Source organism: Dermochelys coriacea, chromosome 17 (genome assembly GCF_009764565.3).
Source record: "Dermochelys coriacea isolate rDerCor1 chromosome 17, rDerCor1.pri.v4, whole genome shotgun sequence".
NCBI classification, from domain to species: Eukaryota; Metazoa; Chordata; order Testudines; family Dermochelyidae; genus Dermochelys; species Dermochelys coriacea.
Genome location: NC_050084.1, coordinates 8,291,480 through 8,309,152, shown reverse-complemented (window position 1 = coordinate 8,309,152; position 17,673 = coordinate 8,291,480).

Genomic DNA, 17,673 nt, shown 5'->3' with positions numbered 1-17,673 from the left:
AAGTTTGATAGTGCAATATAGCAGCCACGATGCTATCCGACCAGCCCAAGAGCTGCAGCTGGTTTCTTGGGGGTAACCATGTTCATAGAAAGAAAAGGAGTACTTGTGGCACCTTAGAGACTAACAAATTTATTTGAGCATAAGCTTTTGTGAGCTACAGCTCACTTCATCGGAAGTGAGTATTTCTTTTTGCGAATACAGACTAACACGGCTGCTACTCTGAAACACGTTCATAGAATATGGGCTGAGATTTTGGCATAGAGGATTTGGGAGCCTAACTCCTTTAGGCTGTATTGAAAATCCCAGGCATGGTTTCTGTTCATTTGATCTCTGCATAGATCTAGTGCTTAAGCACTACGTGGTTTTGTCTTTCAGATTTTGTTCCCATTCTGCGATGTAGCTGGACACGTCACCTCTTGAGTATAAACTATTATTTTAGTTTACTTTTATTATGGAGTATGTTTACAAGTACTAAGCTCCCACCTTGCAGTTGATAACTTGCAGCAGGACTGCTGCCCGGCTTGACTTCCCCATTGAGCGATCTGTGTTTTAGATAGGCACAGCTGTGGGTGATGCTTCCGAGGAGGGAAGAGGTACCCAGGGTTGTGAGGCACCTCCCCCCCCTACCTGCCCTTCCCATGAGGAAGTCGTGTCTGTGCCTGCTGTGGATCAGCTCCCTGAAACCATGAGCTTCTGGCAACATAAGCACTGCCTCACAGACCTCGCTCCCTGTCCCAGGTTAGCGGTAGCGTACATCAACCCATGTTTCACTGAGCACTCAGGAACTCTTAGATCCACGGTTCCCAAAGGAATAGTACACACCAGCTGGTAAGATTCAACTCAGCATCATCACATTACTTAACGTACCACACACACAGAGATAGTGAAAACAAGAATACGCTTATTTTCAAAGACCAGATATTCAAATGATAGTGAGACTATTGGAAACAAATGGCTTCATATAAAACAAAATCATAACACTATTTCTGGAGCTGAAACTTAACTAACGACATTCCTCTGTCTCTATAAGATTGCTTAACTCATGTCCCTTTCCCCAGTGTTTTCAGCTAGTTTTGCCGAGATCCCTTCTCATAAGATCAGGCCTGCTGCTGGCTTTTTCTCACAGATTGAAGGAATACAAGGATGTGTCCCCTCTTTCCCCCCCCCCCGTTTACCTCTTCCTGTTAATTTCCTTCTGAAGTCTGCATCGGTTCTTCATTAGCATTTGACCATAGATTCCTATTGTATAATATGCAATCCACAATGGTCCATCATACAGATAAGTGTCTTCCAGTTCCTGGCTGGAGAAGTTTGTTCGACACAAGATACTTTTGAGTGACTTGCTTTTTAACTACAGACTAGAGAACGTAGTTTTTAGTATATATACACAACTCCTCATATTTTCTGTACATTCATCTTCACAATGAATTCAAACTGGAACAGGTGCAGAGAAAGGCTATTAGGATGATCTGAGGCATGGAAAATCTACCTTATGAGAGGATACTCAAAGAGCTTGGCTTGCTTAGCCTAATCAAAAGAAGTCTAAAGGGAGATATTGCTCTCTATAAATACATCAGAGGGGTAAATAGCAGGGAGGGAGAGGAATTATTTAAGTTAAATGCCAATGTGGACACAAGAACAAATGGATATAAACTGGCCACCAACAAGTTTAGGCTTGAAATTAGATGAAATTAAGCATCAGAGGAGTGAAGTTCTAGAATAGCCTTCCTAGGGGAGCGGTGAGGGAAAAACTCAAGATTGAGCTTGATAAGTTTATGGAGGGAATGGTCTGATGAGACTGCCTATAATGGTATGTAGCCAATCTGCAACTGCTAGCAGCAAATATTTCCAATGGCCAGTGATGGGACTCTGAGCTCCTGTATTACACAGGCCATAAAACTTCTCCAAAATAATTCCTCCCTTTCTCACCTCAGAGTACCAAATAGCTTGGGGGCTACACATTTACCTATGCCTATGTTATGGTACCTTGGGGTAAGCAGGCATGTTAGATATTTCGAGAGCTAAGACCCCTATCCTACCATGAGCTCCAGGTGGCCACAGGAGTCTCTCTACGTAGTGGTCGTTGCATTACTGGGCCTAAATTAACAAAAAGAACAGAAGTGCCCTATCTTAATTTTGCAAAAAGAAAATGAGTTGTTACAGAAGCTCATTCATATAGAGCTTTTGTACATTTATTTATACGTTCCATCCTCGTTACAGCCTTGAAAACATTTTTCCCTCCTAGAATCTACGTCTGCAGTTTTCAAAGCTGCCTAAAGCAATTTGAATGCCCAGTTCCTGTTCAAATTAATGGAACTGGATCGCCAGATCCCCTAGGCAGATTTGAAAAGCTCATTTTATTTTCAATTCGCACCCATCGTTGAACTGTCTCCCTCTGACTGTGCCAGAGCAGAAACAAACATAGCAGTGGCTGGTTTACATCCGAGGCTGGCTAAAAAGCATTGATACACTCAGCAACTGTCAGGGGAAGAGTACGTTAAACTGCACTGCTGCAGACCAAAAATTATTGCTGTCAAGCATAACCATCAGTCTTGTTTTCAAGAGCTGCAGCCAGGATCTTTTATGGAAATCACAATTTGATGCTATACTTCCACCCACCTTAAAGCTCTTACACTGCCCGAGAAGTGTAAAGGGCTTAAGTGTTAATGCAACGGAGCTTGTTTGTCAGCCTACTTTCTAGTTTATCCCTGCTCTCTAGGCTGAGAAGGGAAACGCATGAAACTTTATTAATTCTTGCTTTTTCCATAGCTTTCCTTTGAGTGGCAAGCCTCGGAAACTATCCTGCAGTCTCATATCGCTTGTAGAAACAAACCTGTTCTCTCTCTTCGTTTGTTTATAAAACTGTGATTAGACAGAAGGGGACAGTACTGAGGCACACCCAGGATTTGTGAAGGTTTCAAAGCTGAAAATGCAATGCATCTAATGCGTGGGTTGAAATGTACAGAGTGTCTTGCTCACGGGCAGAAGATGGAGACACAGAACATAACTTGAGATTAGTCCCTCCTTTTTTTTTTTTTACACCGAGTGTTTAATCAAAGATCGTATTTCAAAGGAGCCATTGGCTTAAAAAAAACCCCCAAACAGCTGCACAAACATTTCAACTATTTAATTAGTGATAGGGTTACAGGTGGACCCACAGAGGCTCAACACCCTGTTTCTGTACAGATAACTTGAGGTGCACATCCCAAGTACTTGCATGTGGCCAAAGCCACTCAGCCCCCAATCAAGGTTTCTCAGTGTTTGAGTGCTGAGTGTGTGGCAGGGCCTGTACAGAACGTAGAATAAGATGTGATCCCCACTCCAAGGATCTCTCCTTTGACTTGTTCTCCCTACTCCCCCATATTTTAGCAGTGATGCAGGCAGAAAAATAGGCGGAGCTGTTCTGATGGTTCAAGAGTGATCAGGGCTTAAACACCCAGTGATAGGCAGAATGGCCAAAATTGCATGCCGAGTTTCAGACCTGAGGAATACCCACAGTTGACTTAAAAGCCCATTAATAGATTCCTTTAGAAAAGGAGCTGTTACTTTATTGCTAAGAAGCTACACGGGTTGCAATCTAGAAATGTGTGGCCCTTTTTAGGCTGTCCCCTGTTTGTAAAATAAGGCGACAAGACAGGGCTTCCGTTCCCTTTAAGGTTGGTAAAAGCAAATCCCAGAGGAACAATGGAAAGCTGCATATTTCTGTTCAGCTCCCTGAAAACTGATCAAGGAGTCCCCTCTGGAATGTGCCTACGGGTGTTTATTTTTCTTCCTTGTTGTATCACCTTTGGAAGCATTATTTCTTTACCACTACATTGCACAGAATGGGTTCACAAACCTACAGAAAATGACAGCCCCTGCCCCGTAGAGCTTCAGGCCAGATTTTCAAAGGTAGTTAGGCACCTAAAAATGCAGCTGGTTGCCTAGTGGCATTTTCAAAAGCACGTAGGAGCTAACTGCATCTTTAGGGGCCTACATACTTATACAAATCTGGCCCTTGTCCTCTAAGGCTAGGTCTACACTTGGAGTGGGCAGGTTGAGTACAGATGCTGCACACCCACCTAGAATGGATAGAAATGGCAGTGTAGACGGCGAGGTGCTGGTTAGGTGAGTAGGGTAAGGCCATGTGTGATCTTTAGGGTACACACCCTACACAGCTCTCTCCATGCCCAAAATCCAGTGTCCTGCTGCCTCCCCAGGAATGGAGCCTTTCCCCACTGCAGGGAAAGACTCTTAACAGAAGGTGGGCAGCTGCCAAACCGCTGCCATAGACTTTCTCCTCTTCCCACCACCAGAGCCTTTCGCTGCCACATATAGCTACACACCGCAGTGTGGATGCGGATTGCTTTTCTCTGCGGTGTGTAGCTACACCTGTCTTACGTGCCGTCACCAGCACGCACGAGACATAACAAGTGGCTGAGCCGAACAAGCGAGCCAGGGTGAAAGATGAGAGTAACAAACATAAAAGAACATTTGCAATCCTTAGCTAATCATCTGTGTCAGTACAGCAGATGCCCCTATGGCAGAAAACTTGGCTGTAGTGTTTTTATGCTCAGCATATCTCACTTTATCTATTTCCACAATACACACTGTGGTTAACCTGTGGTTATGGATCTGCTAATATTCCTCAGCGGGTACGATAAGAATATTTTTATCTTTGAAAGATTACTCAAGGTAGCTTTTCTAAAATACCACCTTCAGTAGAGCTGCTATAAGCCATCTTTCCCCTTATCAGCCATCCTTTTAATGAGGAAACTAACTTATTAGCTATTGATTAAAGCAAATTGGTTTATTCAACACCTTCCCCAGCAGGGATTTGCCAGATGTTTTGCAAAGCACTGAGAATGTGTACCTCAAAATTTGATGCTGGCTTATGCCTTTAATATGGGAACAGAGGAGGGTGGGTCAGCACAGAGTGGTGGTGTATTAAGTCCAGGGTAGGGCTTTTCTGTTTGGTTTTGAAAGGAATTAAACTTGCATCTCTCTTCCTGATTATACTGGAAAAGCGTGCGTGCCACTGAATTTTCCAACACAGAATGATACATAGTGATGGTCCAGGACAGGAGAACCTATGGTGCAAGGCAGAAAGAACCCCTTATTATTAAGTATTGTGGGGATGCATTATAAAGCAGCAGATACTCTGCTGCTAGTCACATGCCAGTTCTATCTGCTGGTCATTTTACATGGACTTACAGGCTATTTCCAATACATCAGAGCTTGGCCTGAGCCGAAGAGCTTGCTTGCGTAGCTGAACATCCCCAACAGTGGGAGTGCTTGAAGCTGTGGGCTTGTCCCATCTTTAAAACAAATAATGTAGATTTGAAAATGTCTTGTATTTTGATTTATAGCCTAAAGAAGTTTAATTGGGTTGGGCCAATCGTTCTGAAGAGAAGATGTCAGCATAGGGCCTGAATCGGAGCAGCAGCAAACCACATGAGAGTGTCTTTGATCCTAAATGAGCTAAAAGCCATTTACCAGCAAGGATGCAGACGCAGCACAGGGTTCCCTCCACAGAGCTCCTTGCTTATATACATACAGCACTACTCACCTACGCCCATCTAAAGCTATGTTGGTGTAGATGTGCTGGGCCTCATGCCAAACGCGAGACAGCAAATACTTGGTTCAAGGCATCTTCACCTTGTGCAGAGAGGCTCAAACATGTCAGAAGAGGCAGACAAGTAGAGTCAATTACTGGTGTTCCAAGTTGCCTAGAGGGCTCCTGGAAGCTGTTTGCATCAGCTCTCTTCTTACTAAGTTATTGTGAAGCCACCCAAGGTTCAGCTCCACCACTAACAAAGTCCTGTTGAGACATTCAGGCCATATTAGCCCCTGGGGAAACCCACAAGGATGCTTTTATAGCCAGCTTTTAATCTGGAGCCAATCGAAAGGCAGCTCAGAGGAGGAGCCAGACCTGAAACCGCCCCCTAGTTGGGATTAATAATCTCCAACAGTGAATGTGTTTGTAAAGCAATCTAGAGGGCAGAATAACCCTCCCAGAGCCTCCACAGTAATCATGCGCTTCCCTTCTGCAAAGAGAGAACCTGCAACATCAACTACCTGTCCCTAGGCTACCAGGTAAAGGAGAGGCTAATTTGTTATCATTAGCAATCTCTGTTGTATCTCTTATCAGTGGGGTCTAGGGCAAACCTCTCCTCTTGTAAAAAGAGCTATAGCATCTTTAATGGCCATATGGGTGTTCTGTTTTTAAGATTAGCTGTGAAGAAATCCACCACCCCTGTAAACGATATGCTTCACAATGTATCTATCTGGAAAAGAAAGCGAGTGCTATGTTGGCAAGGGCCAGGGAGGAACCAGGGCTGGCCTTACCATGAGGTGAACTGAGGCGGCCACCTCAGGTGCCAGACTGTGCGGGGGGACACCACTAGTACACAGAGTTTCAAAGTTTTGTCCCAAGTGAGGAGACATGGGGGCATCATTTGAGCGCCCCGCCTCAGGTGCCAAAATGTTGTGGACTGGCCCTGGGAGGAATCCATGGTGTTGCTTCATAAAACATTCTAGCAACTCCCTTCTGGATGATCTAACCATGGCTACCAGCACTGACTGGCTCTGGAAAGAGCTACAGCTGATTTCCATCAGCCAGAAGGTCAGGGAAGGGGAACAAGGAAAACCAAGAAGCTCCTCTGAGCATGGAGGCATCGGCCTGCAAGGGGTGGGTAGACTACAGTGGTGTAACTGGGTGGCAAATGTAAGCTTTGTTGACAAGACTGGTGAATTGTGATGGGCTGACCATGCCCATCAGCCCTCCCTGGCCTGAGAGCAAGCCCCATGCTGGGCAGCTGGCCGGGCTGTCCTGGCTGCAGACGCTCCATTGTTGACGCTTGTGGTGTTATCCTCTGCCGTCTCTTTGTTTTATAGCGGGTACATTGTCCCTGTGCAAGGAATGTAGGAGCTCCCAGGGAGCTGATGGCAAAGGCCTCTGTAAAGCATCTCCAGGTTCCAGGGCGCACGCACATACCCCTTGCCCCATGGTCTGGAAAAACAAGAGGCATTTAATGGCCAGCAGAAATGTAGTACCCTCCCCACCCTGAATGAGGTTTTATTGCACTGCCTCTTTATTGTTCTGTTTACAAGCCAGGCTTTTTATAGCTTTTTCTATGAATTGTTTCAAGGAGAGGGTAATTACCTTATCACATGCAGCATGATTTATAGCCAAAGAAGTGGCAAGGGACATTCAAGCTACACATCGGCTCTTTGAAAGGCAATCTACATGTTTTAGCACAGAGCTTGTTTTCTTCTAAGTTCACTAAGTAGATGGAATATAAAAGGGCCTCAGTGTCAATACCTTCTTCCATCCAGCTCTGTGATTAGTTACAGGGCTGGGACTCTTCTATCAAACCTACTGTACCTGTCGGTAATTGGACCAGATACAAGATGGGAATTAGGGCATGTCTATACTGGGAAATTGACCTGAATATTTATTGCAAAATAGCACCGCGTGTGGACGCTATCATAGCTTATTGCCCAGGAACTATTGTGGTCAGTTTCCCTTTTGTAGAGAAGCCCTTTTTGACTTTAATATCCAAACCTTGTAAATGATAATGAAATGGAGCATGTGGCTAGATAATTGGATTTTTCTACTTGAAGAATCATTTGAGGGTAGTTCACCCCAAAGTACAGTATCTAGATGGATACTGCTCATGGGCAAAAGACACTCCAGTGCAACGGGCCATGCACAAGTCCTTGTGTATCACCTAAGGACCAAATGCTGCCCTCATGTATATCCATGCAACCCTCATTGTCACGCGTGGGCAGAACTTGCAAGTGTTCTTTAAGAGCAGGCTCTTGAGACATACTCACCCCACGTTAATTGGCGGTGGACGTCTTTATATGCACTTACCTGTGTTGTACTGAATGAGGGATTCATTGTGGCTGTACTGGAGATGCCAGCATAGCCAATTTTCTCCCGATTCTGTGCAGATCCATTTCCACTGTAAATTAATCTCCTTCTACTTAATGGTGTCATTGCGTCTGCTGAATCCCTTGGCAATTTTATTATATTTTAAAAATCATGATGTGCCAATGATTTGTGACGTAGGCACCGGGGTTCGTAAAGCAATAAAACTGCCCCATACAACTCCACCCACGGTGCTGGAACCAAGAACTGACCAAGTAAGAGCAAGATGCAGAAACCACCTTCAGTGGATGATGATCCTGAGCTCTTAGATCAGGAGTTACTCTCTTTTCCTTCCTGGCCTTCAAAATGGCTCTGCCTGCATTGTTACTTGTGTGTTCCTAGTGGCACTAGTATGCAGAGGTGGGGCATGCACGGCATGAATCTGAGAGTTATTTTTAGAGCTGTGCAAAACTCGTTGGGCGAAATGTTCCTCATAAAAACTCACCTGGTTTCAAGTTTTGTTCCAGTCTTGAAACTCAGCCTAGATTTGTTGAATGTTAATGATATCTCCAGGAGAACCTGGGCCCAGTTTTGAGCCAATCTGGGGAGATCCAGCTATGGTTTTGCAATGGAAACCATGCAAAATTTGGAAAGGGGTGAACAGAAAGCCCACTGAAACTACCACCTGGGTTTGGCTTTAAGTTTTAGAGAGTGTTTGAACCCAAAATTCATGCAGGCTGACTCTCTTCTTGGGGCCTAGTCCATAGATAATTGTTTCTTAAAATCAGTGGGAGTCTTTCCATTAGCTTCAGTGAGTTTTGGATCAGGCCCTAGTAGAGCACCATCGATTTCACTGGAGTTACTCCCAATGTACACAAGCGTGGAAGGAAGAACTACTACAGAGGAAGTGTAGATCTGCTGGGATTGACACCAATGAAAAGGTCTGCGACAGCCTCTGTGAAGTAAATCAATGGGTAAATATCACTCCCATTTGAGAGCTGGAAAGGCCACATGTCTTGATTGTACTAACATGAGCTTGAGCCAAAATCCCAGATCTGAACATTCCCAAACTCCAGGGCCAGCTTTGCAGTGAATGGGACACCAAAGGACTGACTGGGCCTTTTGGAAGATGTCTCTTAATCCAGTGGATTAGTTTCCCAGCTGACCTTGTGTCACCTGCATTCACATGTAGTTGTGACTCAGTAAATCTCTCCTTTATAGGACATGCACTCACTTGGCTGAGAAGGAATCCCAAGAGGTTCCAATCCTGACTTGCTACAATCTGCAGCCCTGGATTCGAAGCATTTTTCCTTGGGAGGGAGGCACTTTTTTTACCTTTTTTTTTTTTTTTTGTTCCAAGTCAAGCAATGGAGTGAGTTCAAAGATCAGGTTGCAGCTCAAGTTATAAAGCCGCCTTTATTGCATTACCTAGATAAGTAAATATGCGGTTTCCTGTCTGAAAGGCCGCAGGAGTGCTCTCAAGGCATCTATGCGCTTTCCTAGGAGATTGGGCCAGAACATACCGCACGCATCCATAAGCCAAGCAATGGCAAAAGTATCTAGTGAAACAATTTAGAAATGGCCCCAAGCTGTGTTAATAACACATAAAATGACTGTGATAAACTTCAGTTCACTTTGCACAGAAATCCTCTTTGCAAGACAGTAACAAACTTTATTTCTGCACTCAGCACTCTAGAGAATGAATAATGAGGATGAGAGGGAAGGGAACAAGGAGAGATAGAGAGAGAGAAAGGTCTTGCATTTATACAGTGTCTATCAACACAAAGGTTCCCATACCATAGTATAGAGATCATTTTGCCTACCAGTGAAATGCAGCTGCCTCTGGGATGTAAGGTGACAGTTGTTTAACACGACAAAGTAACACTGGAGAGTGCGGGGGAAAACCTGCATGCAACTGAAATTGCAGGGGCAATTTAGGTAGGTACAGTGCAGCCACTCAAAGTAGAATTGGATTAGGATGTTGGGACTTGATTCACAATCATAACTATTGCAACTACTAAAAATCTGACTGGCTCTGAGACTGTGAAATCACTGCATGGCAAAAATAACAATAAAACAAGACAGGAATTCTTTGTTCTACTCCCTTCTCCCCCTGCTTCCCAATCCTAGCCAAAGAGAAAAAAAATGGAAAATCCAGGAAATTCCATGGGGGCTCCTTTCCCAGATAAGTTGCCAAATGAAAGAAGATTCAGCTTTGCATAGCTAGAGCTCTAATTGCCGAACAAACACAGGGTTAATCTTAGGACAACCAAACCCAATTACACAGATGAATTCATTGTGCGAAATGATCACTGAGCATAGGGAATTTTAGTACCAGTGCAGAGTCCAAGCTCTGTAGGGGTCATAGCAAAATCTGCTGAGCTGAACACATGCAAACCTCTCTGTGCTTTCATCCTTGACTATACTTAAACCATGCTCACCATGGGCAGCTTCCTGGAGTGAGACTCTTCGTTTCCAAGAAGGCTCAAGGGGCCAGAAATCATTTATGGCTATTGGGTTAGAAAGACCACACTTTTACCCATCATACCCCTCCTTAGTTAGTTAGTATAGCAGGTCTAATATCCGAAAGCAAATCAATAACAACTAATAGACTGTCAGCTAGGGTAGTAAAAGTAAGAGGGTAGTAAATTAAATGTAACTAAACAAATGCACAAGTGACTTCTGCAGTCTCTATAGCTATAGGAGCTGCTATTAGCATTCTGCACTGGAATTGAGATTGCAATAGCCTCTAACTGAGCAGGGAATGAAGATGATGACTTATTTTATGAAAGATAGTTTGTTTCCCTGGTCATGATGGTTGTATGCTCTTGAGATCTTTCATGGCACCGGCTCCAAAACTCATGTAGCTGGTATTCTGCCAGCAAATTTCTAAACCAAACAGCCCTCTTAGAGTGGAGAAGATTTGTATAGGGCTATAATTCAGGATTTCCAGCTATCAAAGGGAACATCCACACAGCAGATAGGTCACAGCATGGATAAATGTACGTGCGCTAGCTCTGTTTGAGCTGTATGGCATGGGCAGCAGGACTATACAGGGGCAGCTAGCCCAAGCTGCTCCCCGTGCCATTGCAGTCCCATTGCTATTTGTCACAGGTTAGCCCAATCAGAGCTAGAGCGTGTACATCTGCCCACTTTGCGAGTCACAGTCCCGCTGCTCTGTAGACATACCAGCAATATAAGGCCTTTACATTGCTGCCCATCACCATAGTATCTGAGCAGAAATCAGTAGCAACAGTGAAGTCCCTAGTGGACCTTGTGGAGTCTCTGGCCCTTCAGGGTAAAAACTCCGCTTGGGCGTGGGGATTTTTGCTTCTGGGTTTTCAGGTTTCATTGACTTCCACGTTTTGGGGAATGTGATGGGGTGTTCACCTTGGCTCAGAAGGGGCTGCTTGACAGGATAGGTTGCACCTGGGTAAGGTGTAGGCTAGACGGACAGCGGTTTTGGGATGCATCAGGAGAGGCATTTCCAGTAGGGATAAGGAGGTTTTAGTACCGTTATACAAGGCACTGGTGAGACCTCATCTGGAATACTGTGTGCAGTTCTGGTCTCCCATGTTTAAAAAGGATGAATTCAAACTGGAGCAGGTACAGAGAAGGGCTACTAGGATGATCCGAGGAATGGAAAACTTGTCTTATGAAAGGAGACTTAAGAAGCTTGGCTTGTTTAGCCTAACCAAAAGAAGGTTGAGGGGAGATATGATTGCTCTCTAAATATATCAGAGGGATAAATACAGGAGAGGGAGAGGAATTATTTAAGCTCAGCACCAATGTGGACACAAGAACAAATGGGTATAAACTGGCCACCAGGAAGTTTAGACTTGAAATCAGACGAAGGTTTTTAACCATCAGAGGAGTGAAGTTTTGGAATAGCCTTCCAAGGGAAGCAGTGGGGGCAAAAGATCTATCTGGCTTTAAGATTCTACTCGATAAGCTTATGGAGGAGATGGTATGATGGGATAATGGGATTTTGGTAAGTAATTGATCTTTAAATATTCAGGGTAAATAGGCCAAATCCCCTGAGATGGGATATTAGATGGATGGGATCTGTGTTACCCAGGAAAGAATTTTCTGTAGTATCTGGCTGGTGAATCTTGCCCATATGCTCAGGGTTTAGCTGATTGCCATATTTGGGGTCGGGAAGGAATTTTCCTCCAGGGCAGATTGGAGAGGCCCTGGAGGTTTTTCGCCTTCCTCTGTAGCATGGGGCATGGTTGACTTGAGGGAGGCTTCTCTGCTCCTTGAAGTCTTTGAACCATGATTTAAGGACTTCAATAGCTCAGACATGGGTGAGGTTTTTCATAGGAGTGGGTGGGTGAGATTCTGTGGCCTGCGCTGTGCAGGAGGTCGGACTAGATGATCAGAATGGTCCCTTCTGACCTTAGTATCTATGAATCTATGCATCTAAGTGAACCTGAAGCCCAGCAGGAAGAGAGGGGACTTGTACACAGTCACCAGGAGGAAGCTCTGCAGCTTGTGGAGTGTGAGCAGGGCTGCGGAGTGAGAGGCTGGGACAAGGGGTCGGAGAAATTGCAAGAGGAAGCATCAAACCGGTGCTGAACTAATCCCCAGATGACCCACAAGGAGATGCCATAGCAGTGAGTCGAGCAAACCTATAATAGGAAGGGCTGGTTGGAGAGGAGTTACAGAGGTGTTAGTGTTGTGAGTTTTACGCTTACAATGGAAAGGCTTTTGGAAGAGGAAGGTTTTGCAACATTTCCTTAAGAGGCTCAGACTGGGTAAACCTGATCTCCTCCGGGAGTTTGTCCCATGGCTGGATCCCCTAGACTGAGAGTGCTTTGTCCCTAGCTCTCACAGCCTTCATCCTGGGCTTTGTGACCTGCATGGTCCCAGAGCAGCCCAGCTGTCATGGGGATTCATAGATGGAAACTCAGTCTTTAATGTAGCTGGGGCTTGATCCATTAACTGCTTTGGAAAATCAAGACCAAACCCTTAAACTGGCATTCTAATTGCTGTAATGTTCAGTGTGCTCCAAGTAAGGAGAAAAGAGTGGGAAAACTTCTGAAGTGTTGGTCAGTGGAACTGCTTGGAGGCAGGCAAGGCGAATGTACTGTGCCAACAAGGCATGGCAAAGCAACAAAACAGGTAGGAGAGAACCTCCCATCTCTCCGTCTGGCTCTTTACTTTGATCTTTTATTTCATTCTTCCAGCCTTTCTCATGCAATGAAATTGATTCCTGTAGGCCACTCACTCTGATGCTGCTCATGAGTGCTAAAATTGCACGCACACATACAAAATCTAGTTGTAACAGCAGCTATTGGAATCAGTGGATATTGACACTCAGCCATGTGACAGAGGTCTTAACCTTTTGTAACCCTGACCTGTGACAGGGGCCAGGAAATAAAGTGCAGGCTCGTCACAGCATTCCTCTGGGTCACACTTTTATTACACCTGTAGCAGCTGAAGTGACACTGGAAATGCCTCTGTGAGTCTCCCATTATGATTAGTAATGACAGCCACTGCTACACAGAGATTTAATCTTCTTTCAGACTGATCTGAATGCCAGCAATGGAGGCCGGAGTCCTAAATGAAAGGTCTGTTCTCTGGAGCCACATCTTACTCTCAGCACTGAGATGGGCTTAGGGTCACAATAACTCTTAAAAGCACTGGAGCATGGCATTCCAGGTTTCAAGGATGTCAAACTTTGCATCTCTTTCCATGTCTGTTTTCTCAGAGCAGAGAGTGGGGCTCCAGGCCTGGGGCTCAGACTGTCAGCATCAGGGCTGGTCAGCCACACACTTGGAGGGCAGCTGTAACAAGGTGTGGCCCTCCCAAGGCTAACTTGAAAAACCTACACAGCCAAAGGTTGCCTTTGCTTCTAACCCGTATAACCCACCTTAATTCCATGGGATTGCGTGGCGTGTGAGTGAGAGCACAACCTGGGCCCAGATCACTTGTGTGCAGCGACTCTTGGGTAGTTGCCACCTTAGCCAATGACAAGTGCGCTGGAATTGTTCCCGAGATATTGCCCGATACAGGTCTTCCTCCATTGTCAACCCAGCCACATGAATGGAATCCCTCCTGAGCTTAAGCGAGCAGAGAACCAGACCTGGTGCTGCTGGGGGAAGAAGGCATCCTGGGAAATTCCCAGCATCCTCAACTCCCACCTCTCAGAAGGGCTTAGCACCTCACAGGTTCAGACCCTTAGTCTGTCAGGAAATGAGTCAAGCCGATGGGGCTGATTATTTTTCTGGAGCCAGTTTCTGCAGCATTTGCTCCTGCTGAAGCCAATGTCATTCCACCTGAGTGGGGTCTCCGTAAGGATTTGGTCGAAGATAAGAGGTCCTGCGATTGCAACCCTGTCTTGAGAGTAGATGGAGATTCAACTGGACCCCAGTGAGTCAGTGGGTGCGATGGTTTCGGCTTCTGAAGTTGTGCTAGCTTCTCCACAGCTTATTGGGTAGCTAGCAGCCTGGGTTGGCTGTGGCTTACGGTACCATATGAAAGAGCTCCCTTCGCTCATTAAGGAGGGATCTGAAAAATACGATCTAATCCAGTATTCCAATTTAAATAAGATAAAGATCCACCCCACCTGTCTAACCAATCACTGTGCTGTGATAGGCTCCTCGAGTGAAGTAGATACATTTCTCCCCCCCCCGCCCACCCTAGTCATTCTGTCTTTTGATGGGTTTTCTCCCAGAACTTGACATTCAGAAGGGATCGCTAGGTATGGAAGGGTAGAAGATGGAGTTGAACTAACAGCATTGGATGGGAATGGTCCTTCTTCGCAGGTGCTGTCCTAAACTTGAGCACACGGGGGACTATCCCTTTTACGGCCACAATTAAGCAAAATTCTTGAGGGCATTGTTGAATAGGGATGGGCTTTGGCATGCGGGCCCAGTGTTCGAACTGAATTTAAGACTGCATTTTGGGGCTCAGACTGGCATTTAGGAGCTTGAAGTAGACCGCTGGGCAGTAAAATCCCTATAGGAGTGCCCACATGCACACCTCAGTGCTCTTGGTTAAGTGCCCAAGTCTGAAAACTGGACTTTGTCACCTAGGGCACTGCACCGATTTATGAGACTTTTAAGCCCATCTTTACTTTCCATATTCTACATTTGCTAGGACAAGGTAAGAATTTGATTCACCGCTCAGCACTTTTTTGTGCTGAAAGAACAGAATTATGATGCTATGCGCCATCACTAAGCTCTCTTGTCTGTTGGCTAGTAGTATGTTAATCATCTGACAGTCAGTGATTAACTTATTCAGGCTGCAAAAGCTGCTGACCCAAAGTAGCACTGGGGTCAAACAGTGTGTGCGTGGGGGGCAGGGAGAGAAGGTTCTGAACTTTCAAGGTGTCACCTGGATCTCAGCGGGAGCAGATACCATGTGGGGATCTATAGACCCCACTGCCAACCAGTGTCGTCACCCTGAGAGCATTAATGGGAATGACGTGGTTTCATAATGCTTAGCATATGGAAAATCCAGGCTCCAAAGTGTTGGGATTGAGATCTTTCATTCCATTTCTTTGGTACTGCTTTAAAACACAGTCAAGTCACTTGAACCCTTAGGGCTTTTTTTGTTTGTTTGTTTGTTTTTTGTTTTAAGATTTACAGCATTTGTTAACAAAGTTTTCTCAAACATTTACAACATTTGAATGAAAACTTTTTTTTCCCCCTGAGGGGATGGGGAAGGGAGAAGTGGACAGAGCTCATTTCCAGACATGCCAGTGCTGAGATAGTTCGAAAGAACCTGTAAATAAAGTGACACTGATTAGAGACAGAAAGCAAAACTGACCAATTTAGTTTCATTGTCCCAGCTGACTGAAGTGCAAAAAGTAAATAAACTGCATAGCCAGGATAAGGGACATCAGCACAACTCCAGCATATACAGGGAAAGAGTCATTCCACTGGCCAGCCTGGTCCTTGTAATTGTCAGACTCCTTTTCTGGGCTAGGGGTTGTGAAGTGTACTCACCGTGTTCTGGTTTCCTGCCATAGGAAGTCAGTAGTTACTTGTATCCCATAAGGGAAGGCCCATCTATGAGAAAGGTAATCTTACAAGACCCCTGGAGTGTCTTTAGCCATTCATTCTTAGTCTCTGTGCCATAAAAGGCCATTTCACCCAGCTGTTGCATAGTGCCAGCAGACCTCAAAGCACTTTAGAAAGGCAGCAAGTATGATTATCCCCATTTTACAGAGGGAGAAACTGAGGCACACAGGGGGAATGTTGCCCAGCAGCTCAGTGGTGGAGCTAGGAAGAGAATGCAAGTCTCCTGAGCTCCAGTACAGCCCCTCTATGCTGGCCCATACAATCTAATAGGCACTTAAACCTAGGGTATAGTAAAATGTGTTTTGCCACTGACTTCAATGGGGCCAGGATTTCACCTTTTAGAAAGTCTCCTTCTCTCTCAGAGTAAGTGCTACCATGGCTCATGGGGTGAGCCCAAGCTCCACCTCCCATGTGTGCGTGAGACCCAATAGGTAAAACTGTGGCTCTGAAAAGTTGATTTGATCATCCCTTAGTACTTTATCCTGTTTGCTGCACCATACGGGAGCAGCCTGGGGAGAGAGCTTTCTTATTGTGAACTATCGCTGTATTCCCATCAACGCGAACACTCAGCTTTACAGGCCCCCCTGTTGCTGGTTGGCTCTTCAAGGGGAATTTAGTAGGTGAATATTCTGGGCCTGAGTCTCCAGTTGCTTAACCCAGTTTTACCATGGTGTAATTCTATTAACTTCACTGGATTGATTCCTGATTCTCACCAGCTCAAGAGGAGCATCAGGCCCTCTCTCTCTCTGACCCCTCAAACATTCTTGTGTTCCCTATTGGGACAGGTCATTCCCTCCCACCGTTCAAAACCAGAAAGCCATCTAATCCCACCAGGGAAGGAGCGGGATGGAAACACCAAAGACCTATGATCATAAGTACATATAATCCGATACAGCCTCGGTAAATTACCCTAAAGAATTTCAATGGCCCAAACATAAAACCTTTAAACTAACTTAGCTGGCCTAAATGTGATCCCAGAGAAGAAAAGCACATTTGGTTTGATAAGTAAAGTATGCAACCAATTAAATATCATTGAAAGCCAAGCTCCCTGCGAAGCTACAGCCACCACTGCTTTCGTCTTCCCGTGATTTACAACAGCACCTTGCTATTACAAAAAAACAAAAAGATGCTCATAAACCACAGTCCCCGTGTGTCCAATGGACACAGCAGAGAACTGTCCAACTTCTAAATCAAATTATATAGCTGGCGGTGGAAGACTTCATGAGCGGGGAGTTGAGGAGCTGTGGAATTTGGCATGTGCACAAAGACTTGTCTTGGAGGTTTGTCTTGACTAGGAACAATAGCTGAGTTTAGGTCAGGTTTAGCTAATGCCTATTTGCTAAGCCCAACCTAAACTCAGCCTTTTCCCTAGTCAAGACAAGGACTTAAACTTTTGCCGGTCTGGAAAAAAGAAAATGCCATGACCAAACTGGAATGCCTCCTTGTAATCTCTTATTTAGACTGTGCGCTCTCTGAGCCAGGGGCTGTCTGTTAGTACAGCGCCTACAACAATGGGGTTCTGACCCAGGGGCTCCCCGATGCCATTGCAGCACAAATAATAAATAAACTGGTGACATTTTCATCCTAATCCCCTACGAAACCAGCGCATTGTCTGACATAATTGAATAAACCTGATCCCTTGGGAGAGCCCTAAGCCTGGAAGAATAGCTGGTGCAGCGGATTAAGACTGAGGTACGTTAGCAGAGTAGTGCAAGAGTCTAGCTGCAGACTACTTGGGGTGTGTGGCAGGGTCAGGATGGAGGTGCGTATGTAGAGCTCTGTGAAGGG